Source organism: Agelaius tricolor, unplaced genomic scaffold (genome assembly GCF_023055355.1).
Source record: "Agelaius tricolor isolate 1412-34295 unplaced genomic scaffold, bAgeTri1.0.p SCAF_46, whole genome shotgun sequence".
NCBI lineage: Eukaryota > Metazoa > Chordata > Aves > Passeriformes > Icteridae > Agelaius > Agelaius tricolor.
In genome coordinates, this window is record NW_027269306.1 from 2,048,575 (window position 1) to 2,062,268 (window position 13,694).

Consider the following 13,694-nt stretch of genomic DNA (forward strand, 5'->3'; position numbering starts at 1 on the left):
AATTATTTATAAATACTTAAGGTTCAATATTTAGATTGAGATTGTGTATATTTGAGCAGTGTTTATAAAAGCACTTTCCCATTTGGAGAACAACTGATGTATCAATGTGTAAAAAACCTTTTGCAAGAAAGGAACCCAGAAGGCATCAAACTGATAATTCACTTTTACTAATTATACCCAACACAAGATAAACAGCTGCAACAAGAAGAGTTTTTAATGGGGTTATCCTTTTTCCTTTATCTTGGTGTAATTTATGTAATCAGTTTGCTTCACATTTATTTACTTCAATTGTGGGACGGTTTTGCTGTGCCTTATTAAAGTGAGAGTCCATCTCTGAGAAATTCACTGTGTTTAGTAGAATTCTATGCAGCTCAAATCCTTAGAGATGATACCTGTAGATCACACATGCTGTAAAAATAATGACCAAAAAAACCCTAACAAACTTGAGGTTATTGGTGAAAACATTCACTGTGATTTAATGGTAAGGACATGCTGAGGATGAATAATTTGTGATCTTTGCTTTTATAACTGGAAGAAAAAGGTAGTTGAAGGTATTTGTTTCCTCCCAAAGCCTGGAAAAATGAATGTTGTGGAAACATGAGTTCTGTGCAAAAGCCATGCAGTGAGATTGAGCAATGTGCCAAGGACCAGGCTGTTTATAGCACCAATTCCTATTATTAGTTTGTGGCACATTGCATTGGAAACTGGGGTGATGCCAGGCCTCAGGATAGAATTGAATTATTTTTGTGTGACCTGTCCATGACCTGTGTCTCACCTGAGAGCTCCCAGTGTGGGACAGCACCCACCTTCTGCAATTTTCAGAGACAAGTTTTCCAGCAGAGGAGGAGTGGTTCCCAAAAATGTTTACTTCCACTCTTTCTGAAGCTCACTATTTTTTGGGGAGGCATAGGATTGCTGCTAACAGGATTTTTTCCTTTGGGCAGGTTGGTTTGGATCCAACTTCTTGGATCCCGTGTGGGCACATCCCAGGATAGCAATACCTGCCTGTCCCACTCTCACATTCCTCACCTTGGCTGCTGATTTGATTCTTTTGTTTGAGCTGTTCAATTCCTGCACCTGAAGAGCAGATGTCTGTGGTACCTGCCAGAATAATTGGTGTGGTTTTTTTATTTTTTTTGGTTACTGCCAAGATGTTTCTGTCTGAGATTGTTAAAGTTTCTGTAAGTAAAGGCAGTGAATTGCTGTCAACAGGAATCCAGGGCAGGATGGGAGAGTGGTGCCACATGGTATCACTCTGGGGCATTTTAGAAAAGAAATTGCAATTTCCTGTGTAAGTCTGCTTTTTTGCCTCTTCAGCTGTTTAAAGGCACTTCAACTTGGGATAAACTTATTTTTCTTCAGGTATCTCACCTTATGTCTTTAAGTTACCCACATACAGCTAAAATGATCCTGTAACCTTTTGCTGTGAACTTCCTGATCCTGTGAATTATTGGAATTATTTACAGAGCACTTGGAATTGCTCTGTAAAGACAAAAATGTTGATTCTGAGAAGCAGCATTGAGCTCCTGTGCCTCTGATGGAGAGTTTTTAGTCTGTAAAATGAAAATCTCTGGCACTGTGGTCAGATAATAATGTCGAGGCCATACTCTGTGCCTTGAAATGTAGCAACATGGCAAGACCTTGAGAAAGATTACATTGGGAATGGGAGCTGAGGAATGCCATTGTACAGTGCAGGTTTTCATGGGCAGAGGAGTTTTGTCAAGTTTAGGCATTGAAATGAATCCTTTGCTACCTGAAAAAGAGCTTTTGATTGCCTGTGGGTTGTAGTTAGTCAGGTAATTTGAGCAGAACTCTTTGTAAAGCAGAGGGAAAATAAATATATATACTTATGGAATATTACCAAAGGCATGGGAAAACACTTTGGTAGTTTGGAGCTGAACTTGGTGACCCTGCAGTCCATATATCCTTTAACAATGTGTATGCTTTGTGCATATAGATCACTGCAGATCAACATCCTTATGTGGCTTCAGCAGAAGCCCCAAGGGTCCTTTTACTCTGTGCTCTGAAACAACTTGTTCACTGCTCTAGAGCCAAGGGTTGGTTTGTTTGCTTTGTTTTGTAGGGAGAAAATCATGTGCTGCAACGCTTTGCCTTTTAATTTTGAGGTTTTGTTAACATATTCTCAGTCTGCCCAGAGTTCTGAGCATGAATATAGAGTGTAGAAGGAGCTGCTCTAGTGGCATGTTGTCCCTCTGTAATTTCTAATTTTATTGAATTGATTATGGTTGGCTTTCTTTGACACAGATTGATTCCTCAGAGTAAACAGAAAAAAAAACAACCCAAAAGATTAGATGAGATCATGTACATCTTGTTTCTGCTCTCTGAAAAGGTGTAAATAGGAGTTCTCAGGAACAAAACTGTAAAGCCCAGCACATACATTGCTTTAGCCTGGTTATGCTCCAGGCTGCATACACCTTTTGATGTTTTAAACTCTGCAGATGCTGGAATGGCCCATGTCTGTGTGCCACAAGCTCCCCTCTCTGCACTAGTCTGGGGCATTTTGGGGTGGCTGGATCCCAGAGGAAGGACCTGCTCGCTGTGCTCTGGGAGCTCCTGGTGAGTGTTTGGATGCTCAAGCTCTCCACAAAACACGGGGCTCAGCACCACTGGGTTTTTGAAACACAAATGAAGGAGATGGCAAGCAACTTCTGATATCAAAACCAGTAGCTGGAGCCAGTGCCCTAGAAGTGGGACTCACCACTGCAGCTTCTTCTGCAGCTTGGGAGTAGTCTGAGCTTCTAGATCTGCCTGCTGAGTCCAAGCTTTTACATGGTTACTGCTTTAGTACCCAACTTTTAGCACATCTTCTATGGGATATAATTGTAATTCTGCTGCTAGTGTGCTACTGGTTTATCCTCTTTTCATATGTAGGTCTGTAAGAAATCAAAGCATGCACATTGGTGTTAGCAGCAGCTTTCTTTTTGCCTGCATACCCAGATTTGATTTATCATCTTGATGCTGTCAGCATCTGACTCTAATTAACTGGATAAATGAAGCTGAGCTCTTGACTGAATTAGCAGTTGAAGAATGCATCTTACCAGAAGCAGATGGAGAGAAAAAACAGTGTATTTAGTTTATGGCCATTCCCCTGGTTTATGGCCATTTCCTATTTTTAAGGGAAAAAGTTCTGCCAAATCAATTCTTGTCAAATGCTAATTAAATTATAGTGATGATTAATCCTGATGTAAATACATTATTTCAGTGTTTAGGAGAGTTATAAATAGCTTAAAGACTTAAGAGACGTTGTGAATACATACTTAATCTGGAGTGCATTTGGGAGAGAGAAAATGCCAATTAGATAATTCAGTGACAGTTTATACAGTTTAATTTATCCTTTGTAAATAATGTTTGTTATTATTAGCCTCTGTTGGAGATAGAACTCAGCTAAATCTTTTTGTTGGTAGAAGAATTCCTTATAGTGACATTTATGCTGTCTGCTTTAACATCTTTCTTTTCTTACTAGAAATCTTTAAAAAAAAAAAAGAAAAGGCAAGTGCTGTCATTTCTAGGCTGTGGAAAAAGAAAGTGAAGCAGGAAGGCATTCCCTAGGGTCACTGAACAGGCTGAGAACAAAATCCATGTCTGCTAGCTAGCTCCATATGGTGCCTTAAATGCTGTGGAAGGAATATCCATCCATGGCACTCTCTACGGCATGTGGTAAAAGAAAGTGGGCAAACAGTGACAGTGGTTGCATTACCCTGTGTCTGGTCTGGGCTTTGATAAGATCCTGGAAAATGTAATGTTGTTAATGAAAAAAGAAAAACCCCAAGTGCTGCTTTCAGACTATTTTATCTGCTGCGAGGAGGGGCCAGCCCCTTACTCAGCACTGGTGAAAAGAGATCCTCAAAGAGCTGAGGGGCTGTTAACACTGCTCCTGTGCTGCACAACTTGTTTTTTTGCAGCCAGACGCTCTGGTCACCAGTCAGTGCTCCTCAGGAATGTGTTTGGAGGCGACCTTCAGGGAAAGCTCCAGTTGGGTTCCAGATTGATGAGGCAGAGCACCAGACCTTAGCATTTCCTTAGTCCATCACAATGGCGCCTGCAACACCTCAGTTCACCACTGTGCTGGCAGATGGAGAAAACAAAGCTGGAGGTTAATTTATTGGTAGTGGAGAGAAGAGATCTCTGCTCCTTCATCTGCGGTGTTCTATGAATTATGTGCTTTTGCAAGGTGAAATGCTGAATTTTTCTGTGCGCTGTAATTTACCATGCAGTTGCTACTAACACACAAGGAAGATTTGCCAATTTGCAGTTGTGCACCTTCTATATACAAGCTGGGAATAAATATTTTTTGGCTTTTGAGGCAAGGTTCAAATTTATCTGGAAATGAAATGTGAGATAATGTTATGCAGCACCCATATGTGTAGCCTTTTGGAAAGGAAAAAAAAAAAGATTTCTCTTTCTTGTCACAATAAATAAATGGTTTACCATTAGAGGTAGAGTTGGTTCTAATAAACAAACAAAACAATTCTGGCAATAAAAGTAAAAACCACTGCCTGTGCCTGTGGTGATGTTTGCAGGGGTCCCAGGATGAGGGAAGAGATGAGAGTCTTGACTCCATGTTTCAGAAGGCTGATTTATTATTTTATGATATATATTATATTAAAAGAAAAAGACATATAAGTATATTAAAACCATACTAAAGAATAGAAGAAAGGATTTCATCAGAAGGCTAGCAAGGAAAGGAAAGAAATGATAATAAAATCTTGTGACTGCTCACAGCCTCGACACAGGTGGCTGTCATTGGTCATCAAGTAAAAACAATTCACATGCTGGGTAAACAATTCTCTAAATCACATTCCAAAACAGCAAAACATGGAGAAGGTGAAGCTTCCCAGCTTCTCAGGAGAAAAGATCCTAAGGAAAGGATTTTTCATAAATATGTCTGTGACATGTGCCATCCTATTGGCACAAATAGTGAGTGTGTGGAGGTGCCAGCCAGTGCAGGGAGCACACCAGTGTCCCCTCATGGGTTTGCATCAATTCCTCAGGGCACAGCTCTGTGTCACTGAGGGAGCAGCTCTGTGTCACTGAGGGAGCATTTTCTGCTGTTTTTCCAAGTGAAAGGGTAATTATTTGGCTGTTAGTTCTTGATTTATTAATATCAGCACCAAATAGGAGGGTAAAGGATTATTCCACACAGAGGATTATGCCAGTGACAGATCAGCTCTGTGGAAGATGCAGTGATTTTGCTGCTGATAAGAGAAGCTGTGAGTGTAAAGACAAAGGTCAGCTTGGAATCTGAACACTGTTGAGTGACATTTAAGGAAAAAGGAAAACTGAAATGAAGCTCTGTGCTGGTATAACCTGGTACAAGTGGAACTTCAGGTTGTCATTGCAGCTAATCATTTTGGTCATTTGAGTTTTATAAAAGAAACAGCCAAGAGCCTGATCCAATTTATGTGTAAATCAAAGAATTTCAGACTTTGAGAATTTGGATTGCACCTTGAAAGTCCTCAGACAAAAGCAGATTTTACTAAAGAAGATACATTCAATCCTTTATGGTGTCTCTACTGTTTGTTTTCAGAAAGAGACTGATCAACTTTTACCTTTTGTTGTTTTATATTTTCTTGGGGGCTTTTGTGGTTTTTGCCTTTTTTTTTTAATGATCATGTCAACCTTTGAAAGTGAAATAGCAGACGTTTTTCTTTAAAAACCAACCACTGTTTTTGTGGCTGTAATTCATTGGATCTATAATAATTTCCCTAACTTGTTGAGGATGTTGTATGTTCTGCAAGTGGTACTCATGTGTTTCCATCAGATTTTTCAAAAAGATCAACTGATGAGGAGAATTTTGGGGAGGTGGTTTCAGCTAGAGTAGAGTTAATTTTCTTTGCAGGGGCTGCTGTGGGGCTGTGTTTGGATTTGTGCTGAAACAGGGCTGATCACACAGAGATGTTGTTGTTGTTGTTGCACAGAGCCAAGGCCTTCTCTGCTTTTTGTGAGCCCCACTGCTGAGGGAGCTGGGGGTGCCTGGGAGGGTGGGAGGGGACACAGCCAGGACAGGGGACCCCACTGGCCAAAGGGACATTCCAGACCGTGTGGCATCATGGTCAGTGTATAAAGTGGGGGGAAGAAGGAGGAAAAGGGGGACATTTGGGGTGATGGTGTTTGTCCTTCCCAAGCCATCATTCCCTGTGATGGGGCCCTGCTCTCCTGGAGAAGGCTGAACTCCTGCCTGCCCTTGGGAAACAGGGAAATAATTCCCTCCTTTCTCTCCCTTGCCCTTCTGTCTTTCCTTTCTCTCCCTTGCCCTTCTGTCTTTCCTTTCTCTCCCTTGCCCTTCTGTCTTTCCTTTCTCTCCCTTGCCCTTCTGTCTTTCCTCTCTCTCCCTTGCCCTTCTGTCTTTCCTCTCTCTCCCTTGCCCTTCTGTCTTTCCTCTCTCTCCCTTGCCCTTCTGTCTTTCCTTTCTCTCCCTTGCCCTTCTGTCTTTCCTTTCCCTACTAAGCTGTCTTTTATCTCAGCCCATGAGTTTTCTACTTTCTATTCTTCCCATTCTCTCCCCGAGCCCACTGGTGGGGAAGTGAACCCAGGGCTGCCTGGAGCTTGGCTGCTGGCTGGGGTTTAACCATGAGAGATGGAAAGGCTTAAAATAATTTTTTTTTAATATAGTATATCTTAAAAATCAGATGGGCCACTTTACTCAGGTAATATACCTCAAAAAGCTCTGGGAAACTAAATCCTTTTAATACAGTGCTAAACTTCAATGTAAAGTACATTAGAGGGTATTGTGGCTTGGCTAGAAAGACATCAGCTTCATTGTGTCCTTCTTGACTTTTAAAACCAAGATTACTCCTGGAGTACGCTTCCCATTTAGTGCTCACCAAGAGGCTTCTGATGATGCAGCTTTTTTTTTTTTTTTTTTTTAATGAAGAAAGCCTGTGTTGTATGAGCTAACTTGGACTTTGCAGATAAAGAAAATGAGAAAAACTTGGTTTGCATGTAGCCAAATGTCTGGAGCATTATTTGTGAGTTAGTTAATTTGAGCAGAACTCTTTCTAAAGCAGAGGGAAAATAAATATTATTACTACTAATAATAAATAATAATACTAATAATAAATACTATTACTAGGACTTAATTGTATGGTGGACAGCTGTATGTACACCTTGCATGTACAGCACACTCAGCTCCTAAAACCCTTTGGTACATGGACAAACAGCCAGGGTTTTTTGGATTGTCTTGTATGAAATGTTTTTGAACTGCAACATCTATAAAATTCACTGAATGGGACACTGAGGGAATTGCTCTCAGTTCCATTGAGAGTCCAGTTCAATTCCTGAGCTCAGTTTATGTTTGCATCAGATTAAATCAGGAATAACTTGGCTAAGAATGACCATCCAAAGTGGAATAAACAAAGCTTTCAAAAACCTAGAATTGAAGGGACAGTCTCCTGCTTGGAGTAAAGTTATTTATGAGGTTATTCACCTGAAGAATATTTCAATTTGCTATTGTTGCTTTATTGTTGCTATATTTTTGCCTTCTGAGATCTGGCCATAAGCTAAAATCACAGCCTTTGCTGGTAGCTGGCATAAAGGAATTTATTTATAATGTTGCATCAACCTGAGAACAAACTTCTGTTCAGTTTTTCTTGAGATATTTGCCTTACTGCGTGGGGTGAGCTGAGGAATCTTGCCTTCACATACTGGTGGGTTTTTTGGTTTAGTGACAGATTTATAATAATAAACTTGAGAGCCTGCATGGGAGATAGTGGGAGAGGAAATGAAAGATATATGAAAAGCATTATTTGATTTCAAACCCGTGGAATTACTTCCTCATCTCATGAAGAATGTCATGAAAGGCATTGAGAAGCTGTTGCCTCCTCAAGGCTGTGGAAGAGAAACCAAGGGGCTTTGCCCTCTTGTGAAGGGTTAGAGGGGATGTTTGTGCACAGAGCCCAGGGAAAAAGGGGCAGGGAAGGTCAGAGGACAGGGATGAGCTGTCTGGGAGGAGGAGTCACCTGGGAATTCTAAACACAGCTCAGTAGGTGCAGCTGGAGCTCTCCTGAAGCCACCTCTCTCTCATGACCTCTTCCTTCTTAGGAAGCTGGGGCTGCATTTTAAGCATGTGTTGGGAAGGATGAAAGTTTGTCAGGAAAGTCTCACAGATACGTGCAGAGCTTAGCAGAAAGATTTTTAAATGTGGAGTCTGATGAATGAATAGAGATAGAAGCAAGTTTTGATATAGAAGAAAAGAATTGCTGAGCCAGTCTCACTGGATAACCAAGGAGGCAGAGGGTGTGTTAGTTAGAAGGGGTTTCTATGGCTTAGAGCAAAGGATAAACCCACCCCAAACAAGAAGATGTGTTTACCAAGCAGAAAAATAGCACAGGCAAACAAGGCAGCAAAGTTGCAAGTAGAAAAAAGGTCTCAGAATTTTCCACTGCAAGAAAACTGAAAATCAACTTCTGGCTTAAACTCTAATGTACTAACTTTTAGTGATTGGAGAACAGTAACATGATAATTATAGTAGGTAATTATAGTAGTTATGATAGGCTATAGATAATAGTTAAGGTAGAGATTGGTTCTACTCTATGAAGATGCTCAGCAAAGAACAGTCTAGAATGCAGTGTGACCTAAAGAAAAGTCTAGAATGCAGTGTGACCTAAAGAAAAGTCTAGAATGCAGTGTGACCTAAAGAAAAGTCTAGAATGCAGTGTGACCTAAAGAAAAGTCTAGAATGCAGTGTGACCTAAAGAAAAGTCTAGAATGCAGTGTGACCTAAAGAAAAGTCTAGAATGCAGTGTGACCTAAAGAAAAGTCTAGAATGCAGTGTGACCAAAACCAAAGGGTCTCCAGGCCTGCCTGCAGCTGGAGCTGACAGCTGTGGGCACAGCTCTGTCACCCACGACCCTGGACTGCTGTAACCTCTTGCATACAATAAACTGCATTTTGGAGAGCGCCTGGAGTGCAGCACCTCTCATTCAGGCTCTTACAAGTATGATTTTTAAATGTCCTACATTTCTTGATGGTAGTGAGATTTTTTTCCTAAAATATCCAAATTCTATGTGGTGGGATAGGAAAAAAAAATTTCCTGCACAAGTGGAATTGACTGGAAAAAAAGGTGCTAAGTTTGTGAGGTACCATTTTCCTTGTCATAGACTAATTTTTATTCTGTTTTCTTCTCCATTTCTTCATTTGTATTAAATTTTTTTTGCAGTGTTTTTGTTTATGCTGTTTGGGGATTTTAAAAAAATTACATTCAAGGTTATTGACAAAGCCTTTTGCACTGTGAGCGCAGAAATAACAAACTGGGCATTGCCCTTCCTTCTGTCTGAGTGTAAAAATCACCTGTGAATTGACATGAAACAACAAACCAGCTGCTGTCAAACTGGAACTCAACCCACGACCTCACTCACCTGAAATGCTTCTGATGCTCCTAAAACAGCTGCATAAACACAATGTAGGTGATGGCTTGAGAGGATATAATGCATGTGATAATTGCATCACTTTCTGTTGCAGTTATTCTAAATGATTATATGGAAAACAGAGTATTTGACTTGTGTTTTGCTGCACTAAATGCAGTTAAAGAGAAAAGAATGGCAGTCTAATACCATGTGGGCAGGAAGTCCAACAGGTCACCTTGATTACTGGTAGGATAAACAATTCAAAACAGCAGCTTAGGAAGGGATAAGTTGGGAATTCTGAATTTAGGTGCTTTAAGTGCTGGAAGGAATAGTAATTTATTTATTATAATATTTACTATATATTATAATATTTACTATATATTATAACATTTACTATATATCATAATTTATATATTTATATAATATATTTATTAAATCTATCACTATATAAAATATATATTTTATATTACATATTTATTTACTATAATATAATTGATATAATAATTATAATATATTTTAATAATATAATACATAATACCATATATTATATGTATCATAATATATAATATATTATATATATTATACTATTATAATTAATATACTTATATTTATAGTAATATATTTGTTTCTATTTTAAATTTCTATTGATATAATAATATTTTTTTATATATTTATATTTTTAAATTTATTTTTTTATGCAAGGCTTATGCACATTCATGCAGCCCAGGAATTCCACAGAAGGGATGCTGCCTTCCAAGCAGCTTGGCCTGCAGGAATGTTGCCCTTTGGCACAGCTGGAAGTGTCTCAAGGAGCACTGGTGACACGTGCTGGACTAGTGAGTCTCCCTGTAAGAGGATATTTTTTCATCCCCTGGCATAAGACAAGTGCATGAACTGTTAATGGTCAGAAATTAATTTTATTAGGCTGAAAACAAATGCCAGGGCAGTCACAAAGGCTTGTTTTAAAACCTTGCACTCCACAAATGGTTTTTGTTTTGAATGTAACAACTGCAGGTTTTTGGTTTTTTTTATGAAGGCTATTGTTTGATCATAGTGCTAATTTGTGATCATAACACTCTATTCCCATGAAACAAAATAAAGAGAAGATGTTCCCACAGAACAGGATATAATGCTTGAAAAAATATTCCTTTCAAGTAAGCAGAAATGATTCAGATTGATTCAAATGAGTGAAAAAAAAAAAACCAGGAACCTGTACAAAACCACCACAGATGCAGAGCCATTATTCTGTTCACTCAGCCTGATGAATTTGCTCTTTGCAAATTATTTTGAGTGCATCAATGAGCATAAATAAACCATATTTTAACTGAAATTTCAATTATCAGCCTGGAAAAACATATCAGAGGTGCTGCATTGCTAATGCTTACAGCACAAAGGTATGTTTAAAGAGTGAGAAATTCAGTTCTTGACTAGGGTGCTGTCATAGATGTTTGCATTTTCAAACACCAGTGGGACCCTTCTGTTCAAGTGGCTTGACCTGTGTTCCTTGGAGCAGGCATTTTTGATTAATAAATCACTGTGGAGCTTGTAACTCCTGCTTGAGCTATAGCAGCTCTATTTGGGGGAAAAAACCTCTGTTTCTGAAAGAAATATTTCTGGTGCTGAAGAATCTTGAGTATATGGTGCCAACAATTAATCACTGCTGGTATTTTTCTCTTTTAAGCAGTGTTTTCCTAGCTGTGACTTCTGGAAATTGCATCCTGGTTAGGCCTTTTCTTTCTGGGTTCAAGATCCATAGTTGATCTAGATTAGAAGATTTCCCTTGTGCAAATATCTGCTGATCTCTGATGAATTCTCTTCCTCACTGCCAGCTGAGACAGCACATTGATTAGAGCCTTACTGGGAGCTCTTTCTGGGCTTTTGTTAGTTAAATATCTGGTAAACCAGCACTGTAGTTTTAGTTCTTTGCATTGATTCACTCTCATCACTGCACCTCCTCAGGATTTTTTGCTGTTTGTATAAAACAAGCTTTGCTCTAGGAATTAATTTTCTGGTTTTTACTAAGCATTACCTCCAAATAATGTAATTATTTGTGGGTTTTTTAAGCTGTGGATGAGGTTGCCATCTTAAAAATTATCTGCATCTTCTATTTATCAAATTAGTATTTAAGTGGATTAGCTGGCTTTTGTAAGTGATATGGCCCAAGCCAATGACTTCTGTTACAGTGACATTGAATATATTGCTACCAGTGATATTATATCTAATAATTTTCTTCCAGTCATTGATAAAAATAGCAGCACTGGCCCAAAGTCTCTGAGAGTACTAAAATATCCCTCAAATAATTCCACATTAAGGTATTTTTTGTGATCTCTCTTCACTGGTTCTCAGCCTTTTTGGTGAACCTCATTGATTTTTGTGTAGTGACAAATGTCACTATGGAAATGCCATGCTTTAAAGAAAACACCACGCAGTCACATTTGTTACAGACCATGGTTAGTGTCAGCCCTGTTACCTTTTCAGTACTTTAAACAGTTTGCCAAGCTCTGCTTTCCAAATAACTCTGTTGGTTATTTCTAATTCTCCTGCAGTGCTTTATTCCTCTGTGCATGGGCTACCTTGTAATGATTTAGCTTTGCAGTGATGTTATTCTGAATAACCTGTGATGCCTTTGCCTGAAACAGAGGCTAGACAAGATTAAGAGAATAAAATTAGCTATTTATTGAAGGCCTTTAATAGCTTCACCTTGGGCAGTCAGAAGCCTCTGAGATGGGTGACAGTCACCAGTTTTTCATACAGCTACAAGTTTGGTCCAATAATATATCAGAGATAAATCCTCCAATTTACAGTTTCAGGTAATGAAATAATTTATTTTAAGTCTGTCCCCCCCAACTCACTGCTGTTTTCATCTCTAGGGGCCTGAGACAATGAGGTGTCCTTGAGTTTCAGGCCAAGAGAGGAATTGTTCTGTCTGAATAAAATGGGAGAGCAGCAGCTGAGAGGCCATGGAGTTTCAGAGTTATACACTAAAGCAGTACAGGATCTGAAAAATAGAAAAGCTAAATCCCAAGGCATCACCTGTAGTTAATTGCATCATTTATTATTCACCATTTGAAGGTCCACATGTCTAGAGAGTGGCAGTGTAGAAAACATTTTCCCTTCATGATAAGGGAGCAGTATCTAGTTTCTTTTCACTCCATCTATGGCTATGGGAACCTAAGGGCTTGAAAACAAAGCCAGGGCAAGGAAATGCAAAACCAAAGCAGAGCCAAGGTATTGAGCCAAGCAAAGCTATATCTGTATTAGTAAATGTGGCTGCAACTCCCTTCAAAAGGCTGATGTGGTCTGCAGTAAATGTTAATACACTGATTTGTGATGGTGTTTGGCCTCCCCAAAGTGGCTGTGGCTCTTGGATGCTGTGCTGTGTGAAACACAGAGTGACTGTGCTGATATCTCTGTGGGCTGGGCTCTGAATGCAGGCAGTGACCCTCACTGAGCTGGGAGAACAGGCTCCTGGCATGTGGTAAATGTTAAATATTGAATGTACTCACAGATACATTGGGATGTATCCTCACAGGTACATTTCAAAATCCAGGTACCTCTTCACATTTCTGTTGTGCTCTGGGAGAGCAAATACTACCAAATATGCCAAGTTTAGATCCCTCTGAATTCTGTATGTTAAAAAAAATTCCTCATTCTGTGCTTTAGTCAAGTTCAAATTTTCTGAGACCAAACTTGTCACTGTCATTTTCTGAAAAATCCCTTCACCAGGATTTCTTCTCCTGTGAAGATGAGAAGCCTCAGAGAAAAAGCAATATTATCTCATTTGCTTCTCTCTGTCTTGCTGCCTTGGAATGTGGTCTAGAGATTGCTTACCAACAGGTGAATGTTTGATTGGTTCCATGTGAATTGTTTTTAATTAATGACCAATCACCATCAGCTGTGTTGGACCCTGAGGAGTCAGTTTTTCATTCTCATTCTTGTTAAGCATTCTGATGTATCCTTTCTCTTTTAGTATAGTTTTAGTATAGCATTGTTTAATATAATATCATCAAATAATAAATCAGCCTTCTGACAACATGGAGTCAGATTCTCAATTCCTCCTTCATCCTGGGGACCTCACAAATACCACAACCAAACTTTAGCTTGAAAAATCTCTGCTCATTCTTTTACTGGATGAGAGTGGTCATGGCATGTTCTGCAGTCCCATACTGAAACAAATTTTCTTATGGAAGTTGAGGTACACTCTGAATAATTAATGAGCTGGTAATTTATTTATGACAGTTATGGTTTCATTAAAAATGGCACTACCTGCTGGGCAGCACAACTATGCTTTTAACAGTTTTTATCAGGCTGTTAAAATTACACAGATGA